Source organism: Ciconia boyciana, chromosome 17, assembly GCF_034638445.1.
Source record: "Ciconia boyciana chromosome 17, ASM3463844v1, whole genome shotgun sequence".
NCBI classification, from domain to species: Eukaryota; Metazoa; Chordata; class Aves; order Ciconiiformes; family Ciconiidae; genus Ciconia; species Ciconia boyciana.
The window spans coordinates 6,706,223-6,725,364 of NC_132950.1; the positions used below are offsets into that span (position 1 = coordinate 6,706,223).

Below are 19,142 nucleotides of genomic sequence, written 5' to 3' on the forward strand. Positions count from 1 at the left end.
TCCCACAGCGAACAAAGTCTTCAATGTTCTCGTGAATTGCAAACATTTTTATCCTAAAATAGATGTATCAACAGTAAACAGGGAATGATGAGTTGCCATCGTGTTGGCAAAAGTATTCCAGGATGCCTGGAAAATACAGACATCATTTCAGAAGGACATCCCACATCCACCGGCATTAGCTTGCACTCATCAAACAATCCAGAATATTGCTTTCCAACATTTTAAAAATGGATACTCCTATTTAATCAAAACTACATTAAATCAAGATTTTTAAAAGTAAAAGAAGAAGTAATCACATTGATGTTGGGGGGGGAGGAAATAATTTGCTTACAACTTAGTAAGCACCCTTTGAAGCGTAAGGAATATCTCACCTCCAAGACTTGGTTTCAACTCCCTGCTCACTCAGGAGAACTACACTATCCTGCTCATAGCATTTTCAAGACTTTCTGCATTATCAGGAACATAGATTTAATCAAAAACAAAGACAAAATACACACTAAAGAATAATCAAGGAGCCCATTCCTTTGTGGTTCTCAGGAATGCATGTTCCACATCTGGATAAACATAGGCCTATGCAGTGAATGGAAACATTGATTCCCCAGCGGTGGCTAGGTCCAAATCCTTTCTTTCTCTGATTTACTTATAGTCCTACACTGGGTGGTTGAAAAACTGCATAAATCCTGCTGAGACAGACAAAATAGGTAGTCACAGGCAGGCCCAGCAATCTTCCTATTGACCCTTTACATCTCCCATATAAACAAAAACTTCTTCTGGGCTGTGATCTCCAACTCAAACAAGAGATCCTGAAGGAATTCCCATAGCTCCTGTTACTTGGGTATAACCAGCTGGTTGTGACAGTTGTGACATTAACAGAAATACCAACTGTCCCACAGCGTTCTGTTCTCCATAAGAAGATGAGGACCAGCACCCCTAAGAATAAGAGAGAGGAAAGGGGAAGCATCCACTTGTGCTGATGCGGATAATGGGCACATCCTCAAAAAAGTGAAAGGCATCCTTCTGCCTTGAGGCTACCAGTGCGTAGGTGGGAGTCCTTTCCGCATAAGGCCACACCCTGCTAGAAATGCATGGATTTGGAGAGCTCATTGGAAGTTAGATATGTTTTGATCTTTTGTTCTGATGCTGTCTGAGCAAACCCTACTGTCCATGGCAGCCAGGATGACAACAGGAACTGTCAGAAGTCTCATCCCACTGGGAAGTAAACACTTTCTTTCCTCGGATTTGACAAGCATAGATTCTCTAGGTCCCCTTGGGGAAAGTGAGAGATCCAGGGCCATGAGGGAATCTGAGCTCTAACCTGAAAGAAGGGTCCAAGAGTCTCAAGAATAGGTATCTCCCATAGAAAATCAGTAGATGCTATCAAAGACTATAATGTAAGAAATACATACAAAATGCAGGCAGCAGCTTTGGTTCCTTTGCTTAAATTTTCTGTTCTAACAGCTCTCAGATATTGCCAGGGCAGCATCATCTGCTATTGTAGCAACAACATGAGCCCAGCTTAGCCACTCTACAATAATGAGAGGAGGCTGCAAAAAGGTGAGAGCTGATACAGTGTGCATGGCAAGCCTAGATTAACCCTGCTTCACTGAGGTCAGTGGGAGCTCTGCCATCAGCTTCAGTTGTGTTGGAGTACACCTGTGGCAGGAAAAAAGGTTAAGCTCTTTTAAATCACCTAAAGAAAAAGAAAAGCATCAAAACTTGAGGGTTTGTTTCAGGAGCTATTGTTTGTATGGCTGAACTAGAAAAACAGAGGGACACAGGGAAGTTCATCACTGTAAATTATTGATCCGCTGCTTTCTAGACCTTGAAACTGGTAATTAAACAAATGGTAAAAAGATACTTCATCAATTATAGAGGTGTCACTTTAAATTACACTTGCTCCAGGATGAATAAAACACAGAGGTTAAATGCTATGGGTACTTCATGCCGGCTTCTTGTTCAAAATCCTCACTACAACACTGATTCTAATTCTCTTCTATCGCTGCTTCAGAGCTGCATGCTCTTTGCACATATTAAGCTAGATAAGGGGAAATGAGAGGGGTTTTTTTCACCAGTCTTTTTCACACAATGTCCAGAAAGCACAGTCCCGTGGTCAGGAGGGAAGATTTGGAGCTGAGACTAGTAGGATCCCTTTGCTGCTCAACAGGGTTAGTTATATGGCCATAAGTCAAGGCCACAGCCCCTGTGAGAACAGCCCTCCCTCAAAAATCAGACCAAAAAAAAAAAAAGTTTTGTCTACTAACAGTGAAATCTGTGAAGTACTGGGCAGACATTTGATACTGGTAGGTCTTACGGTTTTTAGGAAATATATACATGTACACACCCTCCACAACCTGAAATAACACTGGCAAGCTGCTTCTGAAGCAATGTGATGATGACCTCAAAGATACCCTTTCAAGCAGAAATCACATCACAACCATAATGACTACTTAAATTTGATTTATGATAAAATTTTTATATCAGGGTGTATGCCTTAACTTTAAGCTTGATGCAGTATCTCAATTTCACGTGTTAAATATTATATGAATGTAAAAATATACCTGCTCTAATACTAATTTTGAAATAAAAACAACATCCAAAGAAGAGCTTGGCCGTCTTGCAATTACTGGCACAGATGCTCTCTAGAACTATTATTACATCTCTCAAATAGGTTTCACTCCAGGAAAGCATTTATTGAAGGCTGAGTTCATCAACTGATTGAGATAGGTCAGGGAGTATAAATACTCTAAGTGAAAGACTGCACATGCAGCATAAGCAGACAGCTTAAAAGTGCGTGCAAAAAACCCCTAACAGGTGGACACAGTTGGCATCCTTCACTGAGCAGAAGCAGCAGCGAAGCAATAATGCTAGGAGGCAAGATCAGGGAAACAGAAGTTGCTGGTGGAGCCAGAACGATCGATCCTAGAAGTCAAACAACTTGTGCATGCCATGGTGAAGTGGGGAAGAAGTGAAGGGATACCCAGGTGGGAGTTCAGGTCAGAGAGGAAAGAGAGAGGCTGAAGAGATGAACCGCAGAGAATATGCTGTGGAAGCTGGAGATGAATGCATCATCAGCTGATGGAAATAGTCAAAGTGGGAGATGAAGGCTGGACAGAGAAGTTTTGTGAAGGAAAGAACACCAGCTCTTGGTAGGGGAACAAAAGAATGAAAAGGCTGAGCTGACTCTCCCTACCACTCCCAAATAATGAGGCTGAAGCACAAGGAGAGCAAGCTCTCCTATGGGCCTGATGCCAATTGCTCTATGAAGTTTTCCTGGCCTGTTCTAAGGAGCGTTACACAACGTAAGGCTTTATTCATAAGTGCCTGATGGCGTCCTGTGTATACAACAGCTCCTACCAGCAGAACAGTATTTGTGGGAAATGTTAGGAAGAGCGTCTAAGAGAGATAAAGCCTCCGACTTGCAGACGAAGCTGCCAGACCTCATTTCCAGCTTGTCAGAGCAAGTCCTTCTTGAAGTCAGCAGCCTGGAATGAAGAGAATCTGGCATTTGTGCATGTATGTATGGTTCAGACAGTCAGGGCGGAGCGGCTGACTTTAATCACACTTTCCACAATGGGGGCGGGGGGGGGAGTGGCAAAGTACAGTGAGTGATGGGCGTTATCTGCTATATATTCACAAATTCCTCCTCTTTGACTTTGTATTTCAAGCCTGACCTCCCTTCCTGCTTCCACTAGCCCCTAGAGGAGGAGGGGAAGGGCAAGCACACAGAACTGGAATTTGAGAATCCTTCACATTCTCAGGATTCCTGGTGTCTGTGATAGGCAGCACAGGCTTGTCTGGTGATCTGACAAATTCCACGTTCTGGAGAATTGCTGGAACAGCTGATGGGTCACAGGAGTAGCTACATGCAGGTACTACCTTTCCCTGCAAAGCTGAACCCCACTATTCCAAAATTCACTAATCCAAGTGCTAACCCATTACTGCCTCTGCTGCTCCAGCTTGCCTGCTGGGTGATAACCTTTGTGTTTAGTACACACATTTTAAAGTTGTTTCTTTAATTGCCTTTTGCCAGAATATCTCTTTTCAGGGCAGGGGGGGAAAATCAATAGAACATCTAAAAATATGGGCTTGCACTAGAAATTGCCAAGCTTTTTTAGCTTGTTATGAAGCCTCTTTAACAAGAGTGCTAGTATGGTATCAAAAAGGAGTAAAGCTCCAAAATAGTTTAATCCAGCTGCCCACTACTGTGTTAGCAACAATACTCTAAAGAATTCCAGTTCAAACAACTTTTGGTTGCTTTCCACCCTCACAATGAGGCTACAGTCCACTAAATCACATGGAGCTTCAATTCCATCTAGAAATAGCCTCTTGAAGTTTCTATTGCAGGATGGCGTTCCCAAATTTTGTTTACTTGGGTGCCACTACTGGTGGTGACAGCAATAGCAGCTACAAATTGCAGGAACCTGCATGTATGCCCAGAAAGGGCAGACATCCAGATCCAACCTCTCGCACGAAAGGTTTTGGCAGCAAAATGAATTCCTTCTCCCTTACCCTTTCTGCCTGGGTCGATCACAACGTCATGCTCAGATACCACAACACAGTAACCCTGTCCTACTACCCCACACATACACCTCGCCCAGGGTCGCCCAGGGCCCAGAAGTCCTTTGAACCTTTAGATCTGTTGAAGAGCAGTGCAAACGTGGGCATCCCTGCATCCTCAGCTGGGCAGGGTGTCCTCCCTCCAGGCCCCCATCGCACTGGCTCTCCCAACCTCCTTCCACAAACGGCAATGCTCTGCGGAGCGGCAGAGGTGTATCTGCTCCAGAGAGAGCAAAACACACCAGACACCAGTGCCCAGCTGGACCCCTCTGACTTGGGCTATGCTCCCCGCTTTGAACAGCGGCTACTCAGTGTGCTGCTTAGGGAAGAGGCAGAACAGACACCAGCTGCTCTTGACTCAATGTCTAAGTGTGTTTACCCTGGCTGTCTGTACCAGCATTTATCAGTGCTGCTGTATTCCTGATCTGATACCTGATCAGATCTGATTCCTGATCTGATACGTGTTAATGGGCAACAGCAACACAGGCTCTCCATGGGCAGCTGGTTACTGCACTGCTTAGGAGCTATAATAGGTATTATAGCTTGGGAATCCCCGTTACAAGAAGTGGAGATAGTGTATTCTATTTGTAAATCTTAATAAAGCCAACATTTAGAAGACAACTAATTACCATTTATGTTCCAAACAGCTGGCCTAGCTCCACATCCACAGGCTGGGAGGTTTTAGTGCCAATCAGCCCACACACCAGGGCACAAAAGTCCCCCAGTACAACTGCAGAACCTTCTAGAAAACTCAAACTTCTCCTCACTACCACTGACTTCAAGGATGAAAAAACAGTAGGATAAGAAGAGAACAGCTACACAAGCCATCGTTCCCACAGCATTACATTACAGACACTTCTCCAAGGTGAAAAGAGCACAGAAAGTGTCCTCCGAGGTGCCAGGGTGCCGTCCCAGGCTGCTGTAAGTTGACCTACACACCTGATGCAGTGTAGGACCTACCATGTTGCAGTCCATCCCCTGTCCCCAGCTGTGTTTGTCCTGGCCCTCTCTCTCCTCTGTACTGGGGCCAGTATCTGTTCAGCTCTGTGGTGAGATGGTTCAGGGAACTAAGCAAACAGAAAACTTTTTTCCCTTTATTATTGTTCTCCAAATTTTGTTTCAATTCATTCACCAAAGGGTCAAATGGATGCTGGTGCAGGTACAAGGCAGGGATTGGAGAACTACAGCAAAACCAATTTAAATAAAACCTCATGTCAGTATAAGCTTATCTTAGATACTGGGGGAATACATCCTCCTGGCCGGCGAGTAAAGAAAGGGCATTTCATTGAGAGTGACGTGGATGAAGCTTTAAGACTCTCTGGCTGCTTGCCTCATCCCCTACCCCTTACACATATATGTGCCTCCAGATGTTTAAAACCTTGAGAAGTAATGCATGTATATTATCACCACTAGCAGCCTCCAGGACAAGGCCAGGAGTGACACTAGAGGCTACGGACTGTCAGCTGTAGTGTTCCACAATCAGGAAATCAACAATATAAAATTACCTAACGACGCATGCAGGTATATATGTCACACCAGATTTGCCAGCAGAAAGATGCCTAGCTAATACACGGGTCTGCTATTCAACAGGATTGTGAACAACTGACTTTTTGGCAGGTGCCTTAGAAATGACGGCTGCTGATGCTGGACTCTGCTTGCAGGCACGGAGGAGGGTGGGAGGGGGGAAGCTCACTTCACACACTCATCACTATGCCAGTTACTGACCCAAATGAACCTTCCCATTCCCTATCAGTCCGAAAATCTCAATCCAGCCCACACTAAACACTGATTGATTTTCTACTCTAACGAGCACTGTGTCACATTTGTATGGGCTAACCATCAGTTCAGATAAGTGGTTTGCAATTAAGATAATTTAGTTTGGGGCCAGTGAAAGTATGGCCTGAAAAGCCCTTTCGAGAGTTCAGCACAGTACTAGAGAGATTAGCCAGAGAAATTCACTCCTCAAAACAGAAAGCCAGGTACCAAGCTGACAGCTGCTTTTGGACCTTTATACCAGAATTTACCTTTCCAGCCTATACAAAACAAAAAGCAAGATTTGTCACAACAGCACTTTTCCCTGTAAAGTAATAGCTTGCTTGTACAATGCTCAGAAAATATTTCTTTCTGGACACATGCGCTCAACCTGAAGCGACGCTGATTTTCTTCCCATCCCCATTTCCACTCAGGTGGCAATGTGATCCTTTCACAGAGGCTACCTATTTCTGACGGCAGACAATTAATATTTCAGGCAAAAATGCATTTGATGACAAATACCCAACTTAACTGAAGCCTCTAGAAAAAAAAGTAAACAGTTACATGAGTGCAGCTTTTGAGTTCCATGGACTTCAGCCTGGACATAGTTCACATTCTCATCCTACACGGAACCACTTTGAGGAATTTTCCTCCCATTGCAAGCTGAGCTGAGAAAGTGGTTTGGATAGCAGCAGTTGCCAGGTAAATATATTCCAAGGCTTAAGGTTGGAAGGAGCTCCCCTATCTCCCCACCTAGACGCGGAATCATCAGAGCAGAAACAGACACTTGGCAACCGATCAGGTTTCAGTTTAAAGAGAGAGAGACATCAAACATCCCCTTTTGCTCTGCAAGTTTTTTGCATACAGACTTCACGTTCCTTGCAACATTTCCTCTTCACATGGTGCCCTCATGACCAAGCTGCCAGCGCGGCAGAGAAGCCCTCACTCCCAACACTCACCACCTGCCAGGCTCTCAGCACTGGACACCCGCTGCTCTGGTAGCTCTCACCGACACAGCAGAGGAAGGTTTCAAGGTGGTCACTGTCTACGCTAATCTCCAGGAAAAGCTGCTCATCTTTGGCTCTTTTTTTTTCTTTATTGTTTTGCTCTCCTTTCCTTTATACTTCTTCCTTGTATCAGGACACAATTATCTCAAATCAGATTAGTTTATACTTGAGACAAATAATGTCTGAAAGCTTTACCCAAATATATAAATGGCCCATAACCATCAACCCGTGTATTCTTTAATTATATCGGGCAAAAAGAAAAGATACTGTGCTCGTATCATTACATCATCACGTTTTTCTTAAATGTTCTAGGGACTCTTAACACACCTGTTCTAGAAATACCTCATAAAAGTGCATAAATTATCCCTATTATCCCAAATTGCTCCTAGCTTTCTCCAATCCCTGCATCAGCAGTCATGAGAGCACTGTTTCTTCTCTGAATTGAGGAGACATCTTTTTGGTGATCTTAAAGGACAGTATTTTAAGGTAGCCAACATCTAACTGACAGGCAGCACTACTTCTCATCTGTACTTCTGTAACAACCAAGACTTCAAACAATCTAAAGAAATGCTTTCTGCTGGAAACCAAAATTCTAAGTGCTGAAACTAAGGATCAGCTGAAATAATAAGAGAGCCAAAATAATAGGCATTTGTCCCTACATTATTTCATAAGGCTGAGCTTTAATTTTCTTCAGCTAAATAGTCTGTGGATCTACTACTTCAGGAGGATGCAGAAACAAAAAGGAGAGCAAAATAAGGCTGGTCGGATCTGACACAGGCTTATTTTGGCCTCCCAGCCTTTTCTGCCTCCCACGCCTTTTTATCCCCCTCAAACTTTTCCAGCCTCCCCTTCTTCTTGGCCTCTACTTTTCTTGCTGACCTCCCACACCATTGTGGCCTCCCACTCCTTTTCGGTCTCTGCTTTTCTTATTGGTCTCCCACCCCTTTTCAGCTTCCATTTTTCTTTCTGGCCTCCCACACGTTTTTCGGCCTCTAGTTTTCTTTCAGACTCCCACCCCTTCAGCCAGCACGTAATACTCAAATCCCCTTAAGGTTATGAATAGGTAAATTCCCTATCCAATAAACAGCGTCTCACCTTAATACGTGCATCCATGCTTTGACTTCTCCTTCTACACCCTAGCTGACCAGAAACAAGCTAGCTTCCATACAGACATCCTGCAGTCCTAACAGCACGATTTTAGCCCAAGAAAACATGCTGGCTCTCTCAGTCACTCCAAATCCTGCTAGGACTCTCATAGCACTGTAGTTAATTGTGTTAATGGAAGTACAAAAGTAAAACATGAGAAATTCTGAGATGGTAAAAATCAGAGTTTCAGAGTAATGCTTTTATAAAGTTTAGGGGTGATGCAAATCCCACCATGCTTGTTTAAACAAATATAGATGTTCTAGCTTTGCTAACGGCTCCATAAGCTGCTGTTCCCAGTTCCTATCCACCAGCTTTCTGGACAGAAGATCAGCAAGATTAAAGTTAAAAATCATCTGCATTCCCACAGAGCGCTACAATCAGGCACACAAAACACACTCTGTACTTCTCTGCAGAACTTGCTTTTGATCCCCCTCCCCCAAATTTAAGAGCAACAACTCCATGCACAAATAAAATGGGGATTTTGGAAGTCACATATTTTGTATTTGCCCTCATTTTCACACAAGACCTTAAGTTTTCCTTTCTATTTTCAAACAAAATTGTGGACAAAAAAGCTTGTGACTTTAGGAGAAATCAAAAATATACAGTTTGAATACACTATTCAAAATGCAGTGTTTGGTTTACTTGAGAAATGTGATAGGTACTTTTTTTTGTTTGTTGTTTTTGGAAAGGTGCAACAGATATAAAAGCAGTTCTTCATTATACATTACTATACTTTTCCAGCAGTCATACTGCTCTGAATCTTCTCTTCCAAGTTGCGATATTTTTCTAATTACGTGGTACTTAGTAGCTCTGAAGGAAAAGGAAAAACAACTGACCACAAAATTCAGAAATGCCTAAATTCAAAAGGAAGATCTGAAATATCTTCAAAAGTTACATTTCAACAGTCCAAACCCTCTTCCCACACCGTCCCTTCACATGCCAGTCAGGCACGCTTAGCTGCCCCCACTTCATTCCCGCATGAACAAACTGATGGAGAAACCCTGTTATATCGCATTGTGTGCACTTGACATTGTTCAGTACACCAAAAAACAATCAGGTGTACAAACCCTGGTTGTTGTTATAATCTTAATAGACGTAATGGGTAGGTAGGAAAGCTACCTGTAACATCTGTGAGAAAATAATGTGCTAACACAAAACAGCAGATAAACAGCCAAGAAAGGCAGAAAACTGCTTGCAACTGAACTTCAGCGCTCACTTAAAATAAGGTAAAAGAAACATCTGTTTTGCTGTCTAAGTTCCAGTTCTGTCAGAAAGCGAATTCCTGGCTTCCTGGTGCAAAGGTGTGGCTTTCCCTCCCAAGATGCAGAAGAGGTAATTCTGACAGACTCCAAAATCCTAAGTGTATAAGACAACCTGTTATTTAAAACAAGATGATGTGTGGACAGAGAACAAGGCTTTCTGGTCTCTAATTTGGAAAGTTCAATAAAACTCTAGGAGAAAAAACCCAATAATTTTGTGCAATAATCTTTCCTCTTCTCAAAACTGCACCACTGGACACATCAGCCTCTGCCGCATATCAAAACCTGAATTGCAGCAATACTACTTATAATGCAACATCGTGTAGCATTGCAAATATGTATCAGTTTTTGTTTTTAAAAAACGTTGATTATAGTGTGCTGCCTTATAATGTGTGGAACTGCGTATTTTAGTTATTAAAGTTAGCAAACAAGTCTGGCTGTTGAAAGTCATTTCCCTGAGTAAACAATGACTCAGTGTGGGGCTGTATAATGTAGAAGCTATTAGTTACTGTTAGCAAGTTTAAAAAACCCAACTCGCAACACTATACAACGACATACTTTAGAATGGAAAATAGTTTTCCTCCTACTTCTATGGTTCCAGTTATACTGTTTCAGTGGAATTTAATTTTCTAAAAAGCTAAACAGATCACTGTCTCTTTATTATATAACTGGACATTGACTTAACTGAACCCTTTGGCCATGAACGATAAGCACAGCGAGAGAGCTGAGTTTACCCTCTTTGCTGTTCTCAGTTTGTCATTATAATTCTGAAGTAAAGATCATTCTTTCTTGGACAGGAATATCCCATCTAGACCAGGCAGCTGGTGGTAATGAAAACAGACGTAAAGACAACCATAAAATATTGAGTATATGGTAATGAAGAAAAAAAAAAAGCAAATGTAAGCTCACCAAAATCCTCTGACAAATGGTGGTCTCCAGTTGAATTACAGCTCCTTCAATAATCCTCTTTTTCATTAGTAAAATGGCCAAATACACCTGGTGATTGTCAGCTGGCATAAGGCACCACAGATCACTCTAACTAATGAAATGCAACCTCAGCTGCTAAGACGCGACGGTTTCCCTCAAGTCTTAAAACCGCTACAAAGGCTGTTCTCCAGCTATGAGTACACACTGTCTCAAAGATTAGGACCACATTTCTGTATTACCTTTTGTAAGGGTGAAATCTCTGGTCAGATGTAAGAACACTACAAGGAAATAGAGTCAAACATCCATGGTAAACTTTTACCAGAAAAGTGCCTCCAAAAGAAATTACTGAAATTGTAATTTAAAGGCACAGCCTTTTAAAGCAGCTATAGCTTGTGAGGTCCAGTCAGCATCCAAAGAGCAGGCTGAATGCCACTGTAATTGTCTTTTTGTGCACCTGCATCTTTTTGCCTAGCAGTGACTTTAGAAAGCTCTTTTATGAAGGGAAAAAAAAAAAAAATTTGTTTGGGACAGCATGGATGGAGGATTTTTTTGTCATTCATAGACTATCCATTTCCTGGCAAAAATGAGAACGCATTTTGACATAACATTCTTTGCCACCAACAATTACACTGCCTCTTTGGTTACAAAACTTCCCAGTAACTGCAGGCTGCTGTATCGTCCAGCGCCAGGACCTCACAGCCTAGAAGGCAAACACTCTAGTACTCCAAAGGTACTGCCAAGGGCTAAAAATCTATGTCCATTTATTATCAGCTGCTGAACTGAATTACAGGAAGGGCGGTGGCCAAACTGGACCAAGGTCGACGTACCGGTTAAAGGGCTGCAAGTATCCCAGTGAAGAACAGCTAGCTGGTCATTCACATGTGACCAAGTGCTTTCCTAAAGAAAAAAAATCTGCCAGGGAGAGCTATCCATGCATGCATGAATGCCACAGGAGTTCTAAATACTAACCTTTATTGCCTTCCACTACAGGAATTTAATATAGGACAGACTGCATTGAAGATATATATTAAACAGAAAAGGTACTGGCCCTGCTGCTCCTTATTTAAGGGTATTTAAATAATGCAGGGCAGGGCTTTAAAGAATACTAAACCTTCCACCCCCACAGAACATGACTCAGTTGCAACAAATTACTTGAGATCGTCCACTCAGAACCTTCTGTCATAACAAGCTTTGTTAGCCTTTCACATTTGCTTATACTGCTTGCTCACATATTTATTAATGCTTTCCGGGAAGAGCTGGCCACCTACCCCACTAATGCATCAACAAGGAGTAAAGTATGCAGAGGAGGGCACAAAGTACATAGCAGGATGTTTTCCAGTGGAGAGATCATTCAGTCGGGACAGAGGCACGTTAAAAGTGGCTCCCTCCGGGCAGAAAGAGAACTGTGTTACAGACAACCCATGCAAACCTCATCCACTAGAAAAGGTGATAGAAGATTAGATGTATGCTTTCTATCGAAGTCAGGAACAGTAATCTTCGTCAAAGCCAACCACATCACTCACAAGTTGGTTATAAAGCAGTAAAGCAGTATATAACACAGTAAAACCCCTGACGGAAGACAAACACATGCTATGATTGCAATCGCTTTGCGCCAGTACAAAGCACTGCTGCTACCAAGGGAGCGGTCCCCACCTGATCCCAGCCATTTCTTCCCATGCCATCGTATTTTGTGCAGGCGGCGATGTTCACGTGCTCACACAATGAGCTGAGCTGGGAAACTGCTCCAGACAAATTACCTGTTTGTTTTGCCTATTCAGTTTTAATTTGGATCAGTTCTGAAAAGTTAACCGCATTTGACTGCCATCAGTACAGGTAAGCCAAAGCACCATACAAATGGTTTTCCCTACAGCAACATTTTAGAAACATACAAATATGCCTTTATAAACGGTTCTTCAGCTTGTTTGAAAGGACAGGTGATTTAGTTACATTTGCATCACTTACAAAGGGCAGTAGGACACACCATCCTTAGGAAAATCCCCCGTACTTTAAGTTCTCTCCACCTCCTTTTCTGCAGCACCAGTAATACATTGCATTTTCCCAAATATAAACTTGTCCTACAGAAGGCATTAGCTATTTGAAAGCACCCTGTGAACAGTCCTCACCAGTTACTCCTTCAAACTGGGAGGCAAAGTGCTCTAGCCCAGTGATCCTCAACGTTTTGCATGCTGGAACTATTCAAAGCTGCCAGGTGAGAGCGGTCGGCCGAGGGAGGGGGCAGCGGACTGAAACGCACAGGAGCTATGGTTCATACCTTGCTCTGTGACTGGGGCCAGCTGCCGCGGTTTGTTTCTCCTGCATTTGGTGCAGACTTGTCTGCAGACAGGGGTAAAGGAATTTGTACAGTTCCTAGAAAGCACGCAGTTCCCGACACAGTAAGGCTAGGTCCTATAAGCAACATGACACTACAAACAACAGAAAAATCCCAAATGTCTGAACACTACTGGAACAAGACTAATACCACCTTACCTTTGCATAAAGGCATCCACAGAGTTTGAGCTTATTTGTAGAAAAAAACACCATATTTAATCTGTTATTAAGCTTCCTTCGCCCCCAGTTTTTTTACTGTCCTTCCTCCAGTGGGCTTAGATCAAATTAAAAAAAAAAACAAAAAACTTCTACCTGGCTTGAATGATTTTGTCGGGATCTATATGATTTCTCTTATAGATATTATAAATTCTGAGGGCGCATCGTAAACCACAAGTTTCTTTGCTATTAATTATGCAAAAGACAAAAGAAATTGCACACTCTGGATCTTGAGTCACATGCGACCTCTCCCTTAGTATATTATGATTCAGACTTTTTTTTTTTTTTTTTTAAAATCTATCCTTTATGACATGATAAATTAGGATAGCATGCGTACAGGCTAGCACTCCACTGGTCCCTGCCAGGCAGAATAGAAGACAAGATTTATATTTACACTAGCCCTCCCTAAAACACAGGATTATATCCAGTATCAAAACTGAAAATCCTTAAGTGTTATGACAGTGGCTGCTATACCAGAGCCTACTGTAGAAATTAAGAACTCATCAGTTCTGTAAGCCTCAGGCAGTTTCTAAAAGAGTTTTGAAAAGGTGCTGACAACTGGTAATTGTCTATTGCTCCAAAAGGAGATGAAAGAAAAATGCCTTTCTTCCCAGTAACTCTAAGATGTGGTTCTGCTTTCATGGCTTGTCCCACCAACCAAGCAAATTTTCTTGTTTGTCACTTTCTTAAACTAGGCAGCTGCCCTCTACAAGTAGTTCTGGAGAAGCCTTCCACTTCAAGCAACAGTCGTAGAAAGAATAAATACCAGAATAATCTCTGTATTGTATCTCAGAATCATTTTTCTTCTGTAATCCCCCCAAACATGAGGATGCACATCGAGCTGGCTTACTTGGAAAGTTCAAGTTACTAGAATGAGACATTCATTCAGCGCAGAGTCAGGTTCCTTCCATAAATCACTGTCACTTAAAGCAATTCACTCCAGGTACATTAGAAAAGAGAAAAACTGGCATAGAAAGTAGCACAACAGATGGGGACCCTCGAGTCTTAGCGGGGACACAGACCTGTGGTCTAAGCTGGAGAAGTTATGGTGTTTGACAACATCTCCGCTTTTAAGAGAGGACTAAAAACACCGAGCTTTCTTCGTGAAGTGCTTTTAGGCACCTGTGCAAGCACTGGCAAACGAGGAAGAATTATTCCAGCACAAATGTAAGCGCTGTGCGCAGCAGGACATATCACCAGTAAGCGCACAACAGGAGGAGAATGCAGAAAACAAGTTAGGTATGTGCAGAAAGCCATTCTTCAGAAGATTAAGGCAGGACCTCCCTGGCACACCGGCCACGTTTCAGCTCAGGAGCTGCCTTTCTCTTGCCCCCACGCCCAGCCACACCCGTTCTCACTCCCGCTCCGGCTCCCCACGCCAGCCTCGGCAGGCGGCACCCCGTCCCAGGCAGGAGCCCGGCGGGGAGCTCGCTGCATTTGGGGTGCAATCAGGGAAGCGTTGCCGGAGCGTATTTAGCAACGTTACGGAAGGGGAGGGGAGGGACTCCGCCGGGCGGCCGGGGACATGCCGTGCCGCCGCCAGGATGCCGGCTGCCGTGAAAGGGTCATTTGTTTCTACCGTGGAAATCTTAAGAGTTTCCGGGAAGGTCGCTGCCTTAAGGGGAGCGGCCGAGCCGCGGCTGTCCGCCCTCTCCGGGGCGCCGTCCGGTGCCGCCCCCGGCTCCCCTCTGCACCTCCCGGCGCAGCCCCCGGAGCCGGCAGCGTGCTCCCGGCAGCCCGCGGCCATGTGCCCGAGCCCCGGCGCCTTTCGGCGAGCACGGGGCGGCGGATCGCGGCCGCCGTCACCCCTCCGCCGGGCTGCGGCCCGGCCCTCCGCGGGCACGCCGCTCGCCCCCCGCTCCCCGCCCCGCTCACCTGCGCTCCGCGCCCCCCCCGGGACGCGCGGCTCGGGGCCCTGCGGCGGCTCCGCGAGCGCCTCGGCGCCGACTGCCCACGGGAGCCCGCGCCGCGCCGCTAGTGAGCATGTCCGAGCGCCGGGCATGCGGAGTGCGGGCGGCGAGGCCGCGGCCCTGCCTCCGCCCTCACCTGCCGTCAGCTCGGCGGGGCGGGCCGCGGCCGCGGAGCCCGGCAGCCTTCACCCCCCCCCCCCCCCCCCGCCCGCCTCGGCGCCGCGCAGCCCGGAGGGTGGGAGCGCTGGGCCCCGCAGCCCCGTGACCCCTCCTCGGCCCCTCCGCCCGTCCCGGAGCGCACGGCGCTGGAGGCAGGAACCCGCTCGCCCTGATTGCATTGTTCGGGACAGCAGCATCCTGCTGATAAGCCTCTCCACCGAATCGGTTCGCGTTCCTGTTGCCCAGAAGCACAGACGCACCTGTCTCCTCCAGGCGCGCAAGAGATAAACCGCGGAGGCCGATGATAATTTTACCATCCCCTCCCCACCGACGCCTGTTTGTGGGAATCACCAAAAAGCGTATCTTTGCGAGAAGGACGAAGGGTGAAGTTCGCTCTGGAGCGATTGCCCAAAGCCAGAGGGAACTCAGGTAACCACGCTGCGCGGCAACGCGCGTCTTGGTTCGTCTCACATACATGTGAAACACGGGAGGCAGTCTAGCCAGGATCCACAGGGAATTCTGCGTATGATTTCATTCTAACAGACTGAAGCATAGGGAGCTGGAACAGTAAAGATCTGCACTTTCCATTCCTGCAGCAGTTCAGAGTATCTTCAAGTGGAAGCTCCTGTTCGTATTAAAGCACGCTACATCAGAAAACACTTTTCTCTGGCTGTTCCTGCCACACCAACAGTACTTGACAAATACAGTTCTCAAAGTAGCAAATTACAGTTTTATGGACTGTTAATGAGTATTTAAAACTTTTTAGAAAGCTGAACTAATAGCTTTTCTCCCTCTGATGTCTCTCCCCCAGGATCCTGGCACATGCTATTCAGGATAAGGTTTAAAGCAACAGTTCCCTCTGGGAAAGACAGTTCAGTCCAGCCAGTGTCCTCTGCTGTCACTACAAATAAGCCAGTAACATTCCCGGACCATTTACTGGAAAACAAAGAATACCAGAATTGCCCCTGTCTCCTCTTCTGACAAGGCAGAGCTCTCAGGTTTTTCTCAAGCGAAATGACTCTACCTAACGATTGTGTAATGCACACAGCAAACATCTTAGCTAATTTTCAGATCGAGTTTCAGATTACTTACTAGAAAGACAATGCTAGGAAACTGGAGCAACATGCACAGATGTGTACTTCAGTACACGATGGCTCTGCCCAGAGCAATCTGCTACCAGAACTGAAGATACATTAAACAGTTTCTAAGTATATATGACAGAGAGAGATAAATTCACAGTCGCATTTAGGTACATTTAAACATAAGGAGGATTTGAAAAAGTTTTTACATTGTTCCTTCTCTTTAGCCTCCTTTAATTAAAAAGTAAACAGATCCAGTTAGAAAATATTCTGAAGCAAAACACACAGAAGGGTCATTCATTCCAAGTACTGAAAACTAAAATTATTCTTAGAAAAGTACTGTGTCTTTCTTAACTATTTACATCTACCGTGTCAAACCAGAAATAATCAGCTCCTGGATTTTCCATTCGCTTACATACAGACCCTGAACCCAGGTCAATAAAGTCACAAGTAACAGAATACTCAGTTCCTCGAGATATTCATAACAGCCCGATAATATGTTCCCCTACCACTGAATCTTTGATGTGTGAACCTTCTTATAACATTCAGGGCATGAATCCAGTGACAACATGAACAATCAATATTGAAGAGGATCAAAATACTCTTTTCAAAGCCGTTTCCCTCCCTTTGCAGTTTGAAAGTGCTTCCAGAATTCCGATAGAATGAATACGGCCAGGCCAAACGTCAACTGGAAGTCATGCCAACTTTGGTACACTGAAGTATTTCTACAGGAAACACACTTTAATCATTTTCTAAACTCCCAGTCACTTATTAACATTCATTGCTACTAATTTCATCCTAGTGAGAGAAAACTGTTCGCAACACAGCTTCAGTCACCCCAATGACCAACTAGTCTTGCAGAAGCCTCCTATTTTTGCACTAGCACTTCTCAGTTCAGAACAATGGTGGCTAAGCTGGTTATCGTGTAACCAACACTACAAGAAGGGAAAAGAGAACAATAAAAGTCAGGCTTACAGTCTTGTGTTCTCCATTGCGACTAACCACGCGGATGATTTCTCCTGTAGGAATACATTCAATTTGCAGTTCCATTTTTCCAAGGTAAGTTAGTAAATCTCTCTGTTCTTTACGGGTAGTTCCGATTTCAAAGCACAGCAGCAGAACTCCCCAAGTAGTCTGGGAGAAGACCTTGACTAACTGCAATCTTTGGTTCAGAGCCCTGTTTTGAGAGGAAGAGATGAGCCTCTGTATTTATGCTAAGTGTAGGTGTGAGCTGAAACAATTAAGTTCAAGACTAGTTTCCACTAGTTACAATGTGTCAAGACGGTTCCAAGAAGCCTAAATTTATATTCATGTTTATTGCCGCAAACTTTGTTGATGTTCCATTTCAGTCCCAGCGGACTTAGAAAAGTCAAGTCGCTGCGGATGCCGTTTCATAGGTATTGGCACGAAACAATCATATGGTAGACTTTACAAATCTACCAAGGATTTTATGTAGAAAACATTCTTCATCTTTGCCTCCAAGACACTTGGTTTAGAGATAGAGCAATAGAAAATACCAATTGCTCCCATGGTAACTACAGGAAGTTCTACAAATTACTGCAGAACTAAATCATTATTAATTGAATCCTTGAGTAGCTAACTAATCATGACAAAGGAAATCAACTTGCACGTTACTGCACAAAAATCCCTACTATGAATATGAGCAAAACAACCTGATGAGCACTGATTTAAGTGCAATTACAGAGCTTTACTACAGCCATGCCACCCATTAATGCAGTATCTAGATCTATGACCCCCCATACACCCTCCAACAGATGCAGATATCCTGCCAGTGACTGGAGAAAAAAAAGATCAGTCTAAGTATCAGGTATTTTAAAACTTGCTCTTAGGGGACAATTCCTTCTATCTTCTCGGAATAGCCAAATTTGAATTTTCAGCTCTACTGCAAACCAATTCCAGATGATACCACTTGTCAAAAAAACTACCTAGCTGTTACGATTAAAAAGTACCTGGCCATTCAAGAGCAGATACAGAGAACACCATTCTGTTCAGTAACTGAGAAGAAATGGCCTGTCGCTGTTCTGTGTTTCTTATCTGGAATTATTCTTATACTTCCCTTAGCTGTTATAGACAAGATTGTTCCAGTCCAACAATTGTTTCCTTGACCACTTACTTCCCAATATAGGGTTCTACTGAAAAAGAGATTTTATCACATTTAAAAAAAACATCACTGTCACTTCCCCAAACAAAACTGCCCTACTCAGTAATATGGAGCAATACCTAGCCTATCTTATCTACTCTTCCTACACAGAGAAATTACAAAGATTAGTAGTCTAGGATGTGAGGGCTGTTTAACTGGAATGATTTCTGTGACGCAGATACCAGAATTATGTGCAGAAACACTTCTGAAAATGGGCTACAAGTAAGTGAGAACAAGAGGAAAAAAAGAAAAGGATAAAGAAAGTAGAAAGAGCCTGAAGAAAAAAAAATATATACAAAAGAAAGAGCAAAATAGAAGAGGGAAGAGAGGAACATAGCGTGGTCTCTGCTGAGACCAAGCAGTACACTCTAAAACCACGGTTACAGTAAAACTGTGGTGCTAGTAAATTCTTATTTTCTGAATTCTTCCCACACCTCTGCATTTCCTCTCACCAGTTTGCATTCCCAGATCTCATATTTCCTCCGACTTCACTGTTTTCCTCCAGTGATTCTTCCAACCTGTGCTTCAAAAGCTCCCACACAGGTTCTCTTGCTACTTTCCAGATTGCACATATGAGATGTTCTCACTTTTAATTGCAGAGACCTTGTAAGGGGAAGATGACTGTTCCACTGTAATACAGG

At 44.0% G+C, this 19,142-nt stretch overlaps 1 protein-coding gene across 1 annotated transcript in view; it reads right to left on the reverse strand.

Annotated features, from left to right (window-relative positions):
• The window catches only part of MYO1C (myosin IC), a 59,385-nt gene extending 44,178 nt beyond the window's left edge, over positions 1-15,207 (reverse strand). The window contains exon 1 of the mRNA XM_072882323.1: positions 15,068-15,207. The gene's annotated coding sequence lies outside the window, so the exon portion shown is untranslated. The remainder of the gene's footprint in view (positions 1-15,067) is intronic.
• Between the last annotated feature and the right edge of the window lie 3,935 nt (positions 15,208-19,142).